Genomic DNA, 19,346 nt, shown 5'->3' on the forward strand with positions numbered 1-19,346 from the left:
CAGCGCTGCTTTATACGGATGCTCTGTGCCTCCCTGGGGCCCTGCGTGCTGGTGGTGGGGAGCAGCTTGGCACCACCTCCACCTGCTGATAAACCTGCTGAGAGCCGAGCTCTCGGAGCCAAAGCTGCTTGGCACAGAATGGGGCCAGTCCTGTTGCATCCCTCCCAGGAGCCGGCACTTAGGGCCGCTGTCTATAAATGTTTGCTGGCTTGCTTTCAAGAGCAGAGCTTCAGTTTGCCTCTGGTACACCTGGGGTGAAGGAAAGCGAGCCAACACTCAACAGGCAGGGAAGGGGGCGTGTGTGTGTCGGGGTGCGGGGGAAGGGGGGGGGGATGCGGTGCGTCTTTCACATACACAAGCACTCAATCTCCAGGTGAACAGGCTACACGGGGAGCAAGGGCTGGTCTCAACGCACGGAGGTTGGTTACCCTGTCCAAGCACAAAGCGCTGAAACCCAGAAAGTTCCTATTAGGCTGCAAGTCCCTCACACAAAGGGCCCGGGGCAGAGCGAGAACACGGCTCCTCTCATTCTCCAGGTTATTTATTTTATTCCAACCAAAGTCTCAGGTTAGTGCGTGTCCACGAGGAAACGACTGCCCAAGTGACTGTCAGCCAAACAGGCTGCTCCACGTAGGGGGTGTGTGATCCAGTAGGGGTTAGGTTGCTTCTCCGGGAACTCTGGGATCCAGGAATGGAAAAAGGGAAGACTTAGGATATCACGTTCCTACTTTGAAGAAATGGTTGTGATACGGCAAGTTTTCTGGACGCTATTTTACAGGAGGGAAACGTGATCGGGTTTGTAACTTTAGTGCCGATTTTTGTCCCGTGCTGTACGTGGGAGACAGAACCCAGGAGGCATCTGCCTTCCTTCGTGAAGGCTAATCACTTTTTGAAGAAGGTCCACCATTTAGAGACTATCTAGTCTTTCTCATTTGATAAATCTAAAATTCCCAAGCCAGTCTTAGATACTAACCGAAAAATGCTAAACTGGATAAATGTGGGGAAATGCCCCGACACTCTCATTTTCCGACATGGTGTAAAGCAATTCTCCAGCCAGTTTCCACGACTCAACCACATGCCTCCCCTCTGCTCCCTCCATTTGTCACGGGAATAAAGGGATCACTCCTGCTAATGTGAAGTGTGAAAATCTCCTGGCACAAGGCTCCCTGCTCTTACCAAACAGCTAAGCAATCTTCTCTTTACCTCTGCTCAGGAGTTACCTTTCCTTGGACAACTGTGTGGACTGACTAGTGTCCCCCTGCTTTAGGAGTCTGTGGGGCTCCTGCGAGTGGGGAAGAACCTTAGGCTGCAGGCCCCCGCATGTCCATCCTTGAGAGACCAGGTACCTCTAAAATGGGCAAACAGGGGTCCTGGGATGTGACCCCACCTGACAGTGTTTCAGGTGGGACTGACACAGCTCTAAGCGCCTAGAACACCCTGTGATCTTGGAAGTGCCAGTGATTCTGTTCCAGGCTGACTGTAGGACCACGGGGGTGGGGGTGGGGGTGACAGTATAAGTGGGTAAAAGCAGAGCCTCAGTGGTGCTTTTAATTAACTTGATTTTTAAAAAAGAACACACTGTCTAAAACCTGAAAATGCGATCACATTTTGTAAACATTTTTTTTTTTGGCCACACTATTCGGCACATGGAACCTTAGTTTCCCCGACCAGGGATCAAACCTGGGCCCCTTGCAGTGCAAGCATGGACTTTTAACCACTGGACCACCGGGGAAGTCCCACATTTTGGAAACTTTCTAGTGAAGTATCAGAGTAAAACTTTGGGAAGATGTCACACTCCACTTAGAAGCTCCACATCTCACTCACCTGGCAATTTCTAAGGTCAAAAACTTACAATTTTAGAGCTTATGAAACTCAGCGAATAGGCAAAGGTGCACACGGGTGTGCATCTCTCTCTGAACCAGCTTACTTAAGGTTATTTTAAAAGAATAAACTGGATGACTGTTCAGAGGGCCCACCGCCAGAAAGAAATGTGGCAGAGGCCATGAACTGTGGCTCTGGGAAGGAGCAGTCCTCTGGCGGCAGGAATTCCAAGGCCTGAGCTGCCCGTTTGGGGCTTCCCGGGCAGATGTGCGGACACGCCCCCTCCCCCCCACATGGCGACAATCTGGCTGCCCAGCTGAATGGGGCAGGCCTGACCTCTGACCTTGCAAGTGACCACCCTTCTCCCCTGCCCCCAGCTTCCAGAATACGCCCCACCCACTGCCTTCCTCTCCCAAAATTTCTAAAATACCAGCGGAGACAAAGACCTAGGAATGTGAGCCCAGCAGGAGAGGAATGGGGGTGGGGGGGTGGGGTTAGAGGAAATAAATAAATAAATAAATAAAAAATACCAAACAGGCAGGTTTACCTTAGCCAGGGCTTAAATAAAGTGCTCTGTTAACGAACAAGAATGTTCTATGTTTTATATTATTGACACGTGTGATCCAACAAGGAACACACACACACGTTGGAGCACCAGGTTAAAATACAACTATCCACATCAGTGAGAAGTGTAAACAGAAAAGTATGGAGGGGGCCTCTCATTGTCAAGATCCCCCAACTGAAATAATAAATATTAACTGCTATAAACTTACTTTTTGAGATTTCTTTGACATCCCTTAAAATGACTGGGGACATGTGGCCTCCCACAAACTCAGGCCTATAGAGAAGGAGGTCTCCACCCACCACTACAGACACGATCCGGGGAGGTGGGCTGGTGACAACCAGAAGCCTTATCTGTATGTAACACTCGGCAGGCTCTCCTATTAAAAAATGGTAAACCAAATTCAAGGAGTAAAAAGTCCAGCCACGCAACTAAGTCTATCCAACAACACCAAAACCAAGCTTTACTTGATTTAGGGAAAATATGTTGAATGCCGGTGTTCTCAAACTCGCAGAAGCCCTCCTACATCTCTGGCCAGAGCTGTGGTCTTGGGGGTCCTGGGAAGAGGTGAAAGAAAGGAATCTGGACCCTCCTTCTTACACAATCACCACCAGCTCAAGACAGCAGAGTCCAGCTGTGGACAAGTTACTTCTTTCTGGGGTAAAGGAGTCAGCAACTTTTTAAAACAAGTTAGGGAATACATGTGCATTTTTAATGCAAGAAGATACACAGGTGCAAGTCTGCCCCAGGGACTTCCCTGGTGGCACAGTGGTTAAGAATCCGCCTGCCAATGCAGGGGACACAGGTTCTATCCCTGGTCCGGGAAGATCCCACATGCCTCAGAGCAACTAAGCCCATGTGCCACAACTACTGAGCCCAGGTGCTGCAACTACTGAAGGCCCTGTGCCTAGAGCCCATGCTCCGCAACAAGAGAGGCCACGGCAATGAGAAGCCCGCGGAAGAGTAGCCCCCACTCGCTGCCAACTAGACAAAGCCCAGGCGCAGCAACGAAGACCCAACACAGCCATAAATAAATTAATTAATGTTTAAAAATCTGGCCCAATTTTTCAGTTGTTTCTACTTTTTTACATAATCATCCAAACATATGCTATATTCTATGTATAGGTGAACTTTTTAAAGACACAAATAGGAGAGCATTGTACTAGACCTTTTCACTTAATTAACTGGGAGAATGTTTTGAGTTGGGCTGCCTGTTTTATGAATGGCTGCATCGTATGTCGCCTGCAGATGATAGGATTTTAATGTTGTTTCCTGATTTTTGAAAACTCACAAGCAATGCCGCAATGAATATCCTTTTATATTGTTCTTTACAAAGCCCAGAATTGTCAATTTTATAATATATTCAACTGCTACATCATTTGACGAATCAGAAGAAAAAAATCTACTTGCATGTGTGGACAGTAAGGCTTCTCAAATTTAATTAACTTGATGTCAGGTCAACCTCCATTCATGGGAAGAACAAAGGTTGTCAAGTGCCAATTTCTGTTCCCAAACAAGATCAGACCTACACGAAAGGCTGGCATGGGGACACCAGGGAGCCGGGCAATGTGGGACTGGGAGTCCAGGTCCACTCTGCTTGGCTGGAAGGTGGAAGGTGGAGGCTGAGACTGAAAAGAAGCCCCAGAGGAGCAGCAAGAAAGCAAGGCTTGTGTTTTGTGTGCTCAGGACTGGCTGCTAGATTTTCCAAAACACAAGGGTAGAGGCAAGTGGGGCCGCTTGTTGGGATGACTCCAGAGGTGGACAGTGAAGGTGATCTCAGGCAGTGTAAAGGAAGAGGGCCGTCCCAGAGGGTATCATTCAAACACCCGGTGAAACAAACGGGTAGCCCCATACAAGCCCAGAACCCCCTTCTGCAATCCCCAAATTCAACAGAACTGGAAACCAAAAGTTTTTACACAAGCTGTTTGGCAGCAAAACCTGAACTGATGTGAAAATGATCTCAAATTTTTATCTATACCATTTAGTGTGAGTTTTCATATATTCCACTGAAGAACTGCTAATATTCATTACTTTGTGGTGCTGTTTCACAGTATAAACTTTCCAAAATCATAAACGTTGAATGTCAAGGCTAGGGTAAAAGACCTGCCAGGCCAGCTGGCTGAACAAGAGTCATTCCTGGGCTCAACAGGCAAGAGAAGGAGTTAAGACTACCGGGTGGTAGGGTAGGATGAGGCTGTAGAAGTGGGGTCAGAGCAGTTCTAGGCCAAATTTTTTGGCTCCTGTGGACAAGGCAAATTTGAAAAGGAAGGGCTGGAAACAGGAATGCTATCAGCTCGAAAAACCTTTTTTTGTTTTTGGCTGCGCTGCGCCGCGCAGCTTGCAGGATTTTAGTTCCCCGACCGGCGATCGAACCCAGGCCACAGCAGTGACAGCACCGAATCCTAACCACTGGACCTCCAGGGAACTCCCAGCTCTTAACAACTTAAGACTCAATGTGGTTGCTTGCTGGTACCATAAGCATAGTTCAATGATGACTGAACGTCCCATGCTGTTCCCCGGAGGTTTTTGTGCCACTGCAAAAGTCACATCATGATCCCTTTCCTATTTTTCAGAAGAAAATTTTCACACTCCTAATGACCACTGCTTCCCAACACCGGCCAACCACCACGTACCACCCATCAAGACCCAACTCCTCCAGGTGCCTCGACCCACGAGGCTTCCTCCAGGCTCCTGTTCCTCCCTATCACCTGCTTCCCTGCTTGTGGGACCAGGTCCCAACACCCCAGAGCCAGGCACACGGGATCCCCACTTTATATTCCAGCAGTATTTATATCTTATACTTTATATTCCCTGTCTCAGGGCCCTCCTCCATCCAGGAAGAACCCTCCCTGGGCACACAGCTTCTAATATTAACACATGCAAAAAGCAGAACCATTGCCTTTTTATAAAAAGCCACAGGTAATTAAAGGAGTAAGTTCTGTTTCTACAGTTAATTGACTGAATTTGGCTGAGTTCACTTGCAGATTTGGTTAAGAGAGAGAGAGAGAGAGAGAGAGAGAAAACACCTCAATTTTTGGCTCAGAAAACTGTCAGAATTATTAAAAAGCATGAAAATGAGTTCATCCTAGAAAGGAAACCACTTCCCCTGGAGTACTGAAGCCCCAGAGAACAATGACACACACCGCCTTCCTCCAGTGTTGCCAGAGTCATAGACAAAAGAGCCTTACAAATATTTCTTACCATAGCTCCCCCCTCCTAAAACTGAGGCTGCAGCAGTAAATCTGACTCAAACAGGGCCTTTAGGAGGCAAGGAAGGACATATAACCGAGGTGTGTGTGTTTTTCTGGGATCCTGACGATACTGGGGGACTGTGCAGCTAGGTTTTCAGGGCAGGAGGATCCTCCAAGGGAGCTCTAAGGGCAGAAGAGGTCGAGGTGACGAGGAGGGTAGGAAAAAGAGCAGGCAGAAAGTGCTTCCCATGTAGAGATACAGTGAGCACTTCTCAGAGCCTTTGTAAAGTCCCCCAAAGAAGCATGTTTTATAAAGGTATAATCAAGATGTCACTAAATACTCAGAGTGGGACAATACACATGGGAACTCCAGAGATGAGCTATGTCTCTGTCCCTTCACTTCGAGTACCCGGAGTGCCCTCCCTATGCCAGCCCGGCTATACTCAGGCCCCCCCACAGCCGCGCTGGCATCACTGAGTGCCTCCTCATGGGCCTGTATCCATCCTGCTTCCTCCCCAGATGCTGATAAACAAGTTCTCCATCCAAACCTCTGGGGGCACCCAACCTAAAAGAGCTCCTTCGCTCTTTGGACTAATCATTTGCCTGCTGGTCGGATTCTGGTTTTCAGGCTGGAGTCTTGGTATCTTTGCCCAACCACACAGCTTTGAGGCACAGTCATGGCTGGCCGCCACCACCAAGGCCAGCAGGGTTGACTGCCCACAGCCTTCAGTCTCTCTCCTTCCTGGAAGGCTTTAACAATGGCCCACACAAAAGAGCAGGTGACAGACACCCCTGTGCTGGGGGGTTTCCTCCAACAGATCCAAGTTACATGACATTCAGTGACACTCTGGAACATACCAGAACTGTGTTTGGGGTTACTGCCTACCAAACGGTTTTTCACAAATAAACCCGTTGACTTAGGGCTTCCCTGGTGGCGCAGTGGTTGGGAGTCCGCCTGCCGATGCAGGGGTCACGGGTTCGTGCCCTGGTCCGGGAAGATCCCACATGCCGCGGAGCAACTAAGCCCGTGAGCCATGGCCGCTGGGCCTGCGCGTCCGGAGCCTGTGCTCCGCAACGAGAGAGGCCACAGCAGTGAGAGGCCCGCATACCGCAAAAAAAAAAAAAACAAAAAAAAAACCGTTGACTTACAATGTGGGTGTTTAAAAATTCTTCCAGTTCAAAAATAAAAACCAAACTTCCCTATCAACAGAGAAACAGACAGGTATATGTGCACACAATAGAATACTTTTAGCAATGAGAACGAATTACTGATTTTGTGCTATCACACAAATGCTTGATGGAAAAACAAGAATCAAAAAAGCATATACTGCATAATTCTATTTCTATGAAGGCAAAACTAAGGTGAAGAAAAATCAAAGAAGTTGCAGGTGGAAGCAGGTGTGACTGGAAGGAACTCAAGGGAGATGTTCTGGAGCCATGGATGTGTCGTTATGTTGTCTTGGTGGAAGGAGTAGGTACATAGGTGTATAGAATTGTCAAAATGGGGAACTCCCTGGCCGTCCAGTGGTTTAGACTTAGCGCTTCCATGGCGGCAGCGGGGATCTCAGGTTCGATCCCTGGTGGGGGAACTAAGATCCTGCAAGATGTGCAGCATGACCAAAAAAATTAAAAAGAATTGTCAAGATGTATACTTTTTACTTATGTAAATTATACCTAAAAAATAATACGTGAGGGGGAAACCCTCCCGGCGACCACCTAGCCGTGGTGGGGTGAAGCTTGGAGCCCAGCCTCAGCACGGACTCATCACAGCTAAAGACCTAATAAATACTCTTTGAGCCCATAAATGAGTTACTCCAATGGCCCCACATAATTTACTTCTAATAGGTCACTACCATTCTTCCCACAATGTTCCCATTAGGTATTATTTTTCCTTTGCCCTCCACTATAAATATTATCTTAAGTTTAATCTCACAAGAGGCAAGTCAGACTAACTCCCTGGAGGTTTTGATAAAAGTTAGAACCCAGAGTCCGATTTACAGCCCCACAGGCGGCCAGCGGTCACACAAAGCCCTATGAAATCATTAGTGTGCCAGCTGCCGCCCAGACTTGCACCTGACCTCTGAAGTACTAATGAGTGGTCCAGGCAGCTTCCAGCAGCAAATAAAAGAGATTTGTTCCAACACGGAGATCACCGCCCACGTAAATTATAGACTTTCAAATCAGGCACGAAAAGATGGATTTTGACACAGATACACACAGTTTTCCTGTTTCCTGTCGCAAAAGCAAGGCCCGGTTTTAATCTGTTGTGTTCTAGACCAGAATCGGTGGTGCTGGGAGGCTGACTGTAAAAAATGGCCAGACTGTAGGTGGCCACGTAACTCAGTCCTCACCTCTTAAACAGTGGGCGACACCGTGCACCCAAAACCTTTCACCACCACCCCTGAAGTAGCAAAAAGGGTCTCAATGGCCTGCATGGCTGAGATCATGTGGACACGTGTATGTAAAGCAAGGGAAAGCACTCACCTCGAGAAGGGAAGCAGAAATAAAGACTCAGGTAAGAAAAGAAAATTCATAACAAGAAAGGTTTTGAAATATTACTAGCCATATCTTATCCCTCCAATAAGGGATAACAACCCAATATAATGGTTCCTTTCTCTCTCTCCCCAATTCAGCAAGTTCTATAATCCCGAGTAGCTGGGTGCCTCCGTTACTCAGTTGTCTGCTGCCTTGGGCAACACAGGTCCAACACTGGCCTTCCCGACGGCCCCGGTGACAATTTTAAGAGCCAGCTAACCTTACCAAGCACTGCCTCCAAATCAGGAGGTTAACTGAATATTTAATGCTGTCGGAATCTTATTCACGGGCAGGAATGATTTAAATTGGGGAGGGGGCCCATTAAGGAAGCAGTAGATGGGTTCTGTGAATTCTCTCAATGCCAGTAAGGGCCTCCCCTCGGCGTGGGGCTGGGGCGAGGGCTCCCCGTGTGTCTGTGGAGCCCTAAGCCTAGGCTCTTTGACGGCACTCCTCAAAATTGCTCCCATCAAGGAGAGCATCAAATATAGAGCAGACAGACACACTCCTCTATCCCCTGAGACACCTCAGGAATCACCAGAGGCTTTCTCAACAGTTTCCTCTGTGACCAAGAATAGAGGGGCCTCAAACCACAGCTCCAGTGCAGCAGCTGAGGGTGAAAGGAAAAGCCTCAGTCTTATCGAGAAGTGGATTTCTTTCTAAAACCCTTTTCAAGTTAGCACTTTGTTAGGCAATTAATTTAAATCACACCCTCCTTCAACTCCAACAACAGGAAACTTAATCCCACAGACACCCCTACAAATGAAACAGAGCCAGGCCAGGAGACCAGCTTTGTTTAAAGAGTCACCTGTCACCCATGCTGGGCTGGGCAACATGGGGAGGAATAGGAGCCCCGGGGCCGGTTCTGTGGTCCAGGCAGTCTACAGGGTGGGTCTTACTCCCTCCTCGGTCCCAAGGGGAAAAAATCCAAACTGCAGCGAGCAGTAGAGACCTCAGGCTAGCAATGAAGCCCTGAAACCTTGGAGTTCACCCACCTCTCTTCCCACCAGTGTGCACAGATCCTGATAGCTGCGGTCCTAAAGCACTAATTACAGCAGGATTTGGCAAGGAGTCAGGGAACCCCAACACTGGGCCAGGAGCATGATTTCAGGCAGGGAAATGCCAACTAACCAGGAAAATAAGATACAATCTGAAAAAAAAAAAAAAAAAAAAATCAACGTCTGGGGACACTACGGGTAAAACCACTGGAGTCAAACTCCTGTTTAGAAGCCTGAATTCCCAGGACCACTCATCATGCATGAATGAAGGTGTAATGAGAAAATAATGGTAATGAGAAAAAATTCAGGTCTCAGATACGATGGAGCTTCGTCAGAAATCCCACTTCATTCCAACTAAGGAAGCCCGACCTTCACCTCTTTGCACTGCACCTGCGTACTGTCCAATAGAACTTGACAGTCCGCTGACCCTGACCCAGCAGGTAATGCAACCAGGAGACACAGGAGGGGAGGGGCAGAACCTCCCCAGCACCCCACAAGCTGATACTCAAGGATAAACTCCAGTTCAAAGGCTAGACCTGACAGGGTGGGGAAAGAAAATCAAGCTCTGAGCTGGGAAACAATCAGGTGGAGTGTTATGTAAGCTAAAAGTTCAAGGTGGACGATAAAGGAACAGCCCTTAAATTGGTCTCTCCTTGGGTTTTTTAATTTCTGACCTGCTTCATTTGTCTCTCTGTGGGAGAGGGAGCAGGAAGTCGCACTTACTTTGGCTGGCACCTAACCAGGAACGGTGAGATGCCAAGGCCAGGGAGATGCAGACGTTTGTCTGTGATAGATCCTCAAATTGCTGTATTTTTTAAGTTCTGGCCCCAGGTGGCTCTTCCTCAGTCCTTCTACACGTGAACCCACTGCACCTCAAACTCCAAGGGCCTTCCCCAAGCAAGAGGCCCACTGGGAGTCTCGGGCTGGCCTGTCCACTTCTGGGTCAGCCGTGGGGAGCCTCCTGGACGTTAACTTCTTTGGAGACAGCTTTAATACAGGTTGTAGTCTCTGAGGCCATGATGTCCTTAACAAGCATGTGGTGTTTGCAGATTTTTTGAACAACATCTTTCTTTATTTTCAAAAACTTGTTTTCCTTCAATACACCTAAACTTAGGCACTTGTAGATCTATTTATAAAACATAGAGAATAAACCATAATGGAAAAGAATATTTTAAAATGTATATATGTATATAACTGAGTCACTGCTGCACAGCAGAAATAAGCATAACACTGTAAATCAACCACACTTCAACAACAACAACAACAAACCAACATAGAGGGAAAGCTGTCCTAGTAAAGATACATTGCAACATTTGCTGATTTTTTTAAACCATTTACACTGGACTCAAGGCTTTCAGCTAAGAGCATTGGGAGGTTTAAAAAACAACTCAAGAAGTTTCCAATCTCCTACAAGTCTTGGGTGGTCAGTTTGGGGAAGTCCAGTCTGTTCCTGTTGTCTAGGCATAGTTATTAACAACACCCTCCTTCACTCTCAAAAATGACCCAGTTTGGAAACCCACTGGACAGGATCAGTAAGACAAATGGGGAACTAACCAAAATACATGAGGGCAGATAGGAAAAACCGCCACCCAGAGAAGTACCAAATCCCTTCATAGGACTTACTGTGGTTGCATGGCCTGGGGGTGGCAGATAAGTCAGAAATGGCTTCTTAGAAAGAATGGGATAAAGGATGGGATGGAAGATTTACAAGTACAAACAAAAGGAACACCTCCATCAGAGAAGCACACTATTCTTGGTCTAAGTGCAGGGAAGAATCTGGAGTAGACTAGAGGGGAAAGTTAGCAGGGAGCTAAAGAGGCGGGGGGGGGGGGGGAGAATGAAGGAGTTGGGGGCACAGACCCCAACACAGACCAGGGCACAGCCTGGGGTCACCTTTTTTGTTAAGTCAAAAAACCTGGGTTCAGATATTGACGTGGTCCTTCCTTCTCCAGCTCTTTTGGTTAAGAGGGCTCACTGAGCTGTTTCCACCCATAAAATGGGGAGAATACACTTCATCTCGTGGGCGGTGGTAAAGAATTCTTAAGAGAAGTGCATGAAATGCAAATGCTGACCAGCAGTTCCAGCAGCAAAGAGCGGGGTGGCGGCCTGCCTGTGAGGGTTCCAGCTTGGTAAGTGGCCAGGCAAGTTAAATCAACTCCAGGAACCTGTTTGCAGGGCTGGATATGTTTGCAAGGCAGGACTGATAAGGGCTGTAAAGCCACTCCAATGGCCTTTGGGGCCGGTGTTCACCAGAGGTGGGACTTTCTTTGCCCACTGAATGGAATGTTGAGAGATTACATAAATACGCTTGGAAAAGGCATACTGGAAGACCACCTCTGACTTGTACGGGTCTCCAACTTCCTATGCAGCCACCCTGCCTGCCCACTCTCATCAGTCAGATCAGCCTCTTTCAGGCCCTACCAACAGATGTCATATGTTCAACACGAATCCCCAAGGCAGGCACATTTCCTTACTGCACCCACTCCTGGCACCAGGCCCTTCCCCTCAAAGAGGTGACAGTCCACCAGGAAGGATGATGAGTGAGGCCAACAAGTTCAGGGCTGGGGGAAGAAAGCTAACACTGGGGCTTCCATGTAAATGTCAGCACACTTCCTGGAGGAAGGGAAGCCCTGAGTTTAGTCTAAAAGTGCAAACAGGAATGGGTGGGATAAAAGGTCCAGACAAGGAAGACTCTGGCAGGAAAACACAAGACACCTTCTCACTCTGCCTGAAGATTCCCACATCGCTGCCCTACAGTCTCTTCTCCACGGGGAGAGCACCTTTTAAAGTCAGAGACAGCACCCCCTCCTTGAAGCCCTCCAGTGGCTCCCACTGTGCTGCTGTTTGGATGGGTCATCCCGGACGCCACCTGCTGTTCCGTTTGCCTGAGAGCTGTGCCCACCACCACCACCCCGCCGCCCCATCCATATAAAGCTCCCTTCCCCAGTTCATTCAAGTCTCAGTATCACTTCCTCAGGAAGACACTTCCCCTGACCACTGGCTTCCCCTGCTGAATTTTCTTTGTAGCACTTTTCACTACCTGAAATCTATTCACTGGTTCATGGTCTGCCTCCTCACTGGAATTTAGGCACTGCAAACGCTGCGAATTCTGTCTTGTTCAACGCTTCCTTCCCAGCCCCTACATGTCTGGCACATGGATGCTCAGTAAACAATTGAGTAACTCTACTTAGGTGAGGGGTTGGCGCTATATCCACCAGAACACAGAAAAGGGGTGACGGCCAGCACTTCTGCAGCAGGTCCCCAGATGAACCGAGATGTTCTGGCCACCTGTTTGACCTTGTTTAACCATCTCACTAACTGCTGATGAAAAACACCCCACTTCAAAACAAAAACAAGGAAAGTGGAAGGGGAAGGAGACAGTGGGAGATTTGTTCCAAGGTGTGCAGGTCTAAAATGTGAACAGAAATCTAGGTTATGATAGGGAAATCCAGCTCCCAACACTAGAAGGCAGTATCTGGGTGAATTTATGAACTTTTCCAGGAAAAGCCACTCATGTGCAACTGCAGATGGTTGCACATGTTTTGCTATACCTCTCATCAAAATATAAAATCTACTTCCCCTTTGCTTGAATTGGGGCTCGTCTTGCAACTTCCCTCGCCCCGTCAAAGGCATGGTGGTCATGCTATACGCCTTGATGTGCTTGGTTGGAGCACTCACTCTCAGAGCCCAGCAGCTGTGCCCTGAGAAACCCAGGCCACAGGGAGAACCCAGGCACCCCGGTCTGCCAGCCCTAGCGGACCACCAGCCAGGGAAGCCAGCCCCCATGGACCTTTCAGACCAGCTGACTTTCCACCTTCAATAACAAGGAAAAAAGGCAAACTGCGGAATCATGAGAAACAATCAATAATCAAAACACCATTTCAATCTTATCCATGAGAAAAGATAGAACAGTTTTTCATTGAAAATAACGCCTTCTTCCCTTCTCAAGTAAGGCCTAGGGACAGGAAAAGATAGTCAAGGTTCCTTCCCAACTCTGCCCACAGCTAATTCCATCAAAATTCAATTCGTGGGTTCCATTCCAGACCCTGATCAGGCAGCAGCCACAGAGGGAGAGCCTGAGGAAAATACAGAGTCTTAAAACCCCAAGAGCTGGTCACATCCTCTCAGAGCCACAACAGCCTACTAAGCCCACCGAGAAGCATCTTTCCATGTCTGAGACCAGGTCTATGAACAGGTGGTTCTCCAGAAATAACCACCCAGAACATGGTAGAAAACCATTAAAGTGGGGGAAAGGAGAGCGTAAATCCCCAGTAAGCTTCCATAATGATGTTTTTCCAGGGGTCATCCCTAAGCCACTGTCTGCCACACACTTCTGACAAAACCAAACTCCAGATCTGACACTCCTGTGGGTCTAGAGCTATAATCCTATTTCTCAACCCCGGCCCACTGTGGATCTCAGGAAAAGCCTTAATCTCCATTTCTTCTAAGGAAAAAGAGAGGGCATACTTATCACTCCTCCAGCAACAAGAACCTTTACAAGCTTTATATTCAAGCCATCCAGCTAGGAATTCGGTACTTCCTTGAAAAAAAAAGATGATTTATAGCACCATGTTTGAGATGGGAAGCAAACTGAATGTCCACCAATAGGAGACTAGTTAAACAATTGTTAAATAGATTGATTACTGGACAACCATGAAAAAGAATATGATCCATGGAATGAACTCCAAAATACACTACTGAGGAGAAAATAAGGAAGGAGTAGTGTGCTGCTATTCAAGCAAAGGAAGAAGATAGGTTCAAGAATTCAGGAGAGGGCTTCCCTGGTGGCGCAGTGGTTGGGAGTCCGCCTGCCGATGTGGGGGACACGGGTTCGTGTCCCGGTCCGGGAGGATCCCACATGCCGTGGAGAGGCTGCGCCCGTGAGCCATGGCCACTGAGCCTGTGATCCGCAACGGGAGAGGCCACAACAGTGAGAGGCCCGCTTACCGCAAAAAAAAAAAAAAAAAAAAAAAAAAGAATTCAGGAGTACCTGAATGTGCTTAGATGCCATAGGATACTATTGTGTGTAGCATTTTTCACCCCATGCCCAACTGCAGTGTGTTGATGTAGTTATTTATTTATTTTTAATTAATTTATTTATTTTTGGCTGCATTGGGTCTTCGTTGTTGCACACGGGCTTTCTCTAGTTGCAGCAAGTGGGGGCTACTCTTCAATGCGGTGCACGGGCTTCTCATTGCGGTGGCTTCTCTTGCTACAGAAGCACCGACTATAGGCACGCGGGCTTCCATAGGCTGTGGCATGCAAGGTCACAAACTGTGGCACACAGGCTTAGTTGTTTGGCGGCATGTGGGATCTTCGCGGACCAGGGCTCAAACCTGTGTCCCCTTCATTGGCAGGTGAAGGCTTAACCACTGTGCCACCAGGGAAGTCCCAATGTAGTTATTTAGAACCTAATGAAACTGTAAATACCTTTTGCTATTCCCTCACATTCCTAAAATATTTGCTGGGATAAGCTACATGTTTAATTACTGTTTACACTAAATAAAGAACTAATATCAAATATTAACATGATATAATGTGAAGTGAAAAATGATACAAATAGTATGCACAGTATGATCTTCATAGGGGAATGGAGAGGTGCCCACTTCCTTTTAAGCCATAAAATCAAGAATGATATAAACCAGGGAATTCCCTAGTGGTCCAGTGGTGAAGACTCGGTACTGTCACCGCCGTGGGCCCAGGTTCAACCCCTGGTCAGGGAACTAAGATCCACAAGCCGCACGGCATGGCAGAAAAAGAATGATATAAACCAAATTGCTAACTATGGGTTAGGATGACCAGCCACTTAGTTTTCTATATTTTTTTGTTTCCACATAGGGCATCTGTTACGGGGCTCAAATGAAGCATAGGGCTCTCCCCTGAGGTTCATTTACCCAAGCACCGTCAGAGCCAGAAGGAATTTTTATTTATTTATTTGCGGTACACAGGCCTCTCACTGTTGTGGCCTCTCCCGTTGCGGAGCACAGGCTCCAGATGCGCAGGCTCGGCGGCCATGGCTCACGGGCCCAGCTGCTCCGCAGCATGTGGGATCTTCCCAGACCGGGGCACGAACCTGTGTCCCCTGCATGGGCAGGCGGACTCTCAACCACTGCGCCACCAGGGAAGCCCCAGGAGGAATTTAATAACGGCAAACACGTCTCGAAGTAGTGTTTACTGGGGTCAGTCCCTAGACCAGATGCTGTACACAAATAAACTTGTTTAATCCTCATCACAGCCTTATGGGTTAGCGAGTATTATTAGTATCCATTTTACAGATGAAGAAACTGAGGCATGGATAGTGACTTACTTGCCCAAGGACACAACTAGAAAGTGGCAGAGCCTGGCTCCAGAGTCAGTGTAGAAACCACAGGGGTTTGCCGCCTCTATTAATGGTGACAACATTCCCTCCCCCACAGCCTTGGAAAACTCACCTCTGTAATCTCCCACCACCCATCTAGGGTTTAATAATACAGGCAACCTGCGTGCCAACAACCCCTGCTAACATCAATCCTCCCACTCAATTTTTTTTTTTTCATGAATCCCCAACTCAACAAAACCCTCGATGGCTCCACACTGCCTATGGGTCAAGAATAAACTCAAGCTGAACACGTCTTACTTTAACAGCATATTCCCCAGGCACCCTTAAATGAACTCAGGATGATGAAACCTCTCTGGGCAGAGGTTTTTGTCTTGCTTTGGCCTCTGCTCCTAACCACTAGCCTCTGAGGGCCCCACCCTCCTCCTAGCTCTTATGGAGCCCCCTTACCCTCTACAGAGGGTTTATTCCAACCACTCATCAAATTTCTACACACACCCCCATCAGGCATAACCTAGTGAACAGGCCGCAGAACTGGAAGAACCTATTCATCTATCTCCCAGCCCTCACAGCCCCGTGGTCCCAGGGAAGGCGCACGGCTCAACGTCCTTCTCCAGGATGTGCCCCAGGGCTCCAGTTCAGGCCACAACACTGCCCCTAATTTCACTCAGGCCCCACAATCCAAAAGGCTACCCACCCCCCAAGGGGATCTGTGATCAATTTGGTCCAAGGCTTACGGCCAATCATAAAATAGCTGGGTCCAAGATGGCGGCTGGTCCAATACGGAGCCTTTGTTCCTAGCTACTCCCTCCGCGTCACAATCTCCCTCCCGCCCTGCAAGAGGGAAGTTGACAGAAAACTCCTTCCCCACCTCCCCCCCAAGAGACAGTTGTTTATGCCTGGATGGTGAAACGAGGTTTCCTTTCTTTCTCTTTTGCAACTTCAATACTTGCCACCCTGAAATCGTTAAGCTCCAAAAAGGAAATTTCTAGGATTGTCACACAGGAGGTAATTACTTTAAACCCGAATCGCCCCATCCCTCTCTCAAAGCTGCCAGCTCTAACATCATTACCAGTCAGAAGAAAAGGTGTAGGTAACAGCGACTAAGAGACTTCAAACAACTCTCTGCTAGCCGAGTGGGTTCAGCTGAGGAGGAGAAAGGCCTACAATCAAAGTCTACTCTGCACACGCTTATTTATGGACTCAGCTCTTCTGCTAATTGTTTGCGTTCAATTATTAACTGAATTCACTTTCTTTGCTCACTGTAGGCTGAAATTTAAATTTCAGGATTTGGGAATTTTTTTTTAAGTAGGAGCGGGGGTGGGGATGGAATTAAAACCAACGCCTATCAAAAAAGAACACACTTTTCCCAATTCCCCCGACGAAACACTGTCAAACAGGTTTTAAAATGCAGGAGTTGAACTAGGGACGTTTCCAGTCACAATTCGGGAAAGGGAGCTTTTTAAATGGCCTGTGTTCATGAAAGTCCTAAAACAACAGGAAGGTGGAGAAGGTTGTTTTTTAAAACTAATAATGTTTTTCTCATCCTGTGTATTTTGACAAGTAACTTTTTCTATTCAAACCCCTCCCCCTCTCTCCCCTTCAGGTTTTCTAATGTGAATGGGGTTGCTGGTGGGGGTGGAGAAATGACTTGAGATTTCGGGATTTGATCAATGCAACATGTTAGGGGCAGAGCACAAGGTCAAAAGGAAATGATTAATCCCACAAGAGAAACAGGCGGATGGGGCAGGGAATGGCTCCCCTACAAAAGCCTCACTAATAAATAGGTCAAAAGATTAAAAAAAAAAAAAGGAAAAAAAAACCTCTGGTGAACAAGGTTTCCTCCCCAACCCAGACTCAGCAGTTCATCCTAAAATAGTTTCTAGAATCCAAAGAACATTAGTCAACACAAGCCAGTTTTCCTTTTCCTTCGGGTTATTTTTATTGGCTGATTACATTCCAGCTGTTGCCAAAGGGGGTCCAGAATCGGGGGAGAATAACCCCAGTCATCTGGATGACTAGACACTCTATGACAATTTCCATTACTGGAGAGAACCATGCTGTCATTAATGGAGACGGGGATATTTCAGGCCTACTTAAAAGAAGTTAGCAGTCCAGACATACAATATCCCTTTGAAATGCTATGACATCAACACTCTGAAAGTACATAAATAGGTCAAACACAAGGAGTGGGGCGGGAAATGCCTTACAGAAATCCTCTGGGAGACAATTTTCCTCTTAGCTTTTTTCACCCTCCCTAATGCTTGCTTGCTTTCTTTTAGAGCATCACCTGCAAAAATTCATATTTCTAATTAATGATGCATATTTTCCCCCTCTAATCACTACATTCTCCTGTTCAAACAAACCCCAGATTGGCCACAGGGCTGGCACTGTAAACAAGCTCAGTCTGGCCTCAACACCCTCCTGCTCCCTTTACCTACCTCATCCCCCAAAGAACCCAGAGACTGGAAGGCTTCCTCACCAAGGGCCTCAGGGGCTCAATCCTGCCACTGTCCAGGCTGGGTGGGGTTCCATTCCACTTTTAAATTTCATGGTAACAGATGCCTATCTCGATTGAAAGGCACTCAAGACATCCCCCAAGAATGGTTTGAGCCACAAAATCTTTTTTGGTTTGTTTTGTTTTGTTTCTGGCCGCATGGCATGTGGGATCTTAGTTCCCCAACTAGAGATCGAACCCTCACTCCCTGCATTGGCAGAAGAGTCTTAACCATTGGACCACCAGGGAAGTCCCTGAGCCACAAAATCTTACACATTACAGGGGAGCAGCCCTCAATTTGAGTCCACAATTGTGAGGGTGCACGGGTGTCAGACTCTCAGAAGTCCCTGACTATTTAAAAAAAAAAAAAAAAAAGATTCCCCTGGTGGATGCAGTGGTTAATTAAGAATCGGCCTGCCAACACAGGGGGCGTGGACTCGACCACAACTACTGAGCCCTCGTGCCACAACTACTAGAGCCCACGCACCGCGCAATGAAGAGTAGCCCCCGCTCACCGCAACTAGGGAAAGCCCACGCGCAGCAACGAAGATCCAACACAGACAAAAATATAAATAAATAAATTTATAGAAAAAGGTAAAGAATCCAGTTAATGCACTCAACTCTGCCCCTTCCATGAGACAATAAAGCAGAGTGGAAGGAGGCTTGTTTGTCCAGGTAAACAAGTGTGGTTAATATAGGAATAAGGATCAGAACTCGGTCCTCCAGGGCCTGTGATCCAGGCTCCTTTCTCTAGCCAGGATGTTTACAAATCCGTCCTAGTAGGGGAGCCCAATGCCAGGTTTATGGTCCGAAGCCAACCAGAGGGCTCAGCTCTACCTTCCCTCAGCCCCACAAGAAAAGAACTGCTTGCTACCTTCTGACCTTATCCGTCCAAACCGAGGCCCATTTCCCAAAGCACAGCTTTTAACTTTAAATTACAGTCACTGTGCCCATCCCCCCAGCTCTCTGCTTAAGTCCCCCCCCCGACTGCCGCCGACCTCCCAGGGCCAGGATCCCCAGGATTCCATTTCCTAAAACAAGAGAATCCTTGAAATTTTTAAAATAGTGTCTTAACCCTCCCCCAACCTCAGACACCGAGGCTGCAGGGAGCCCGCTGGCTGAGGTGGAGGTGGGGGGCGTCGGGGGATGTGGGTCCTGGGTGGCAGGGCCCCGTGGCTCCTCCGGCGGAGCTCGGCCAGGGTCAGGGAAGGAATAGCACCCATCCACCACTGAGAGCTGCAGCAACAGGAGGCTTTGCTTGGCTTCCTGAGTTTTCCTGCCACCTTGAGTCCCAGCTGCTCCTCCACTGGCTCCACCGCAGCCTGGCTACTGGCCCAGGCTTCAGCCAGCTGCCAGGACTGGTGGCCAAAGGGTAAAAATGAAGAACACACAGCATTGTTTAAATGCCCGGCAAAGGGAAAGTAACCTC

The 19,346-nt window shown here is 47.9% G+C and overlaps 1 protein-coding gene across 1 annotated transcript in view; it reads right to left on the bottom strand.

Moving 5' to 3' along the window:
- Window positions 1-19,346, bottom strand: part of TRIM71 (tripartite motif containing 71) — a 57,752-nt gene that overhangs the window by 12,465 nt on the left and 25,941 nt on the right. The window lies entirely within an intron of this gene.

The sequence above is a fragment of the Kogia breviceps genome, chromosome 10 (genome assembly GCF_026419965.1).
Source record: "Kogia breviceps isolate mKogBre1 chromosome 10, mKogBre1 haplotype 1, whole genome shotgun sequence".
Lineage (NCBI taxonomy): Eukaryota > Metazoa > Chordata > Mammalia > Artiodactyla > Physeteridae > Kogia > Kogia breviceps.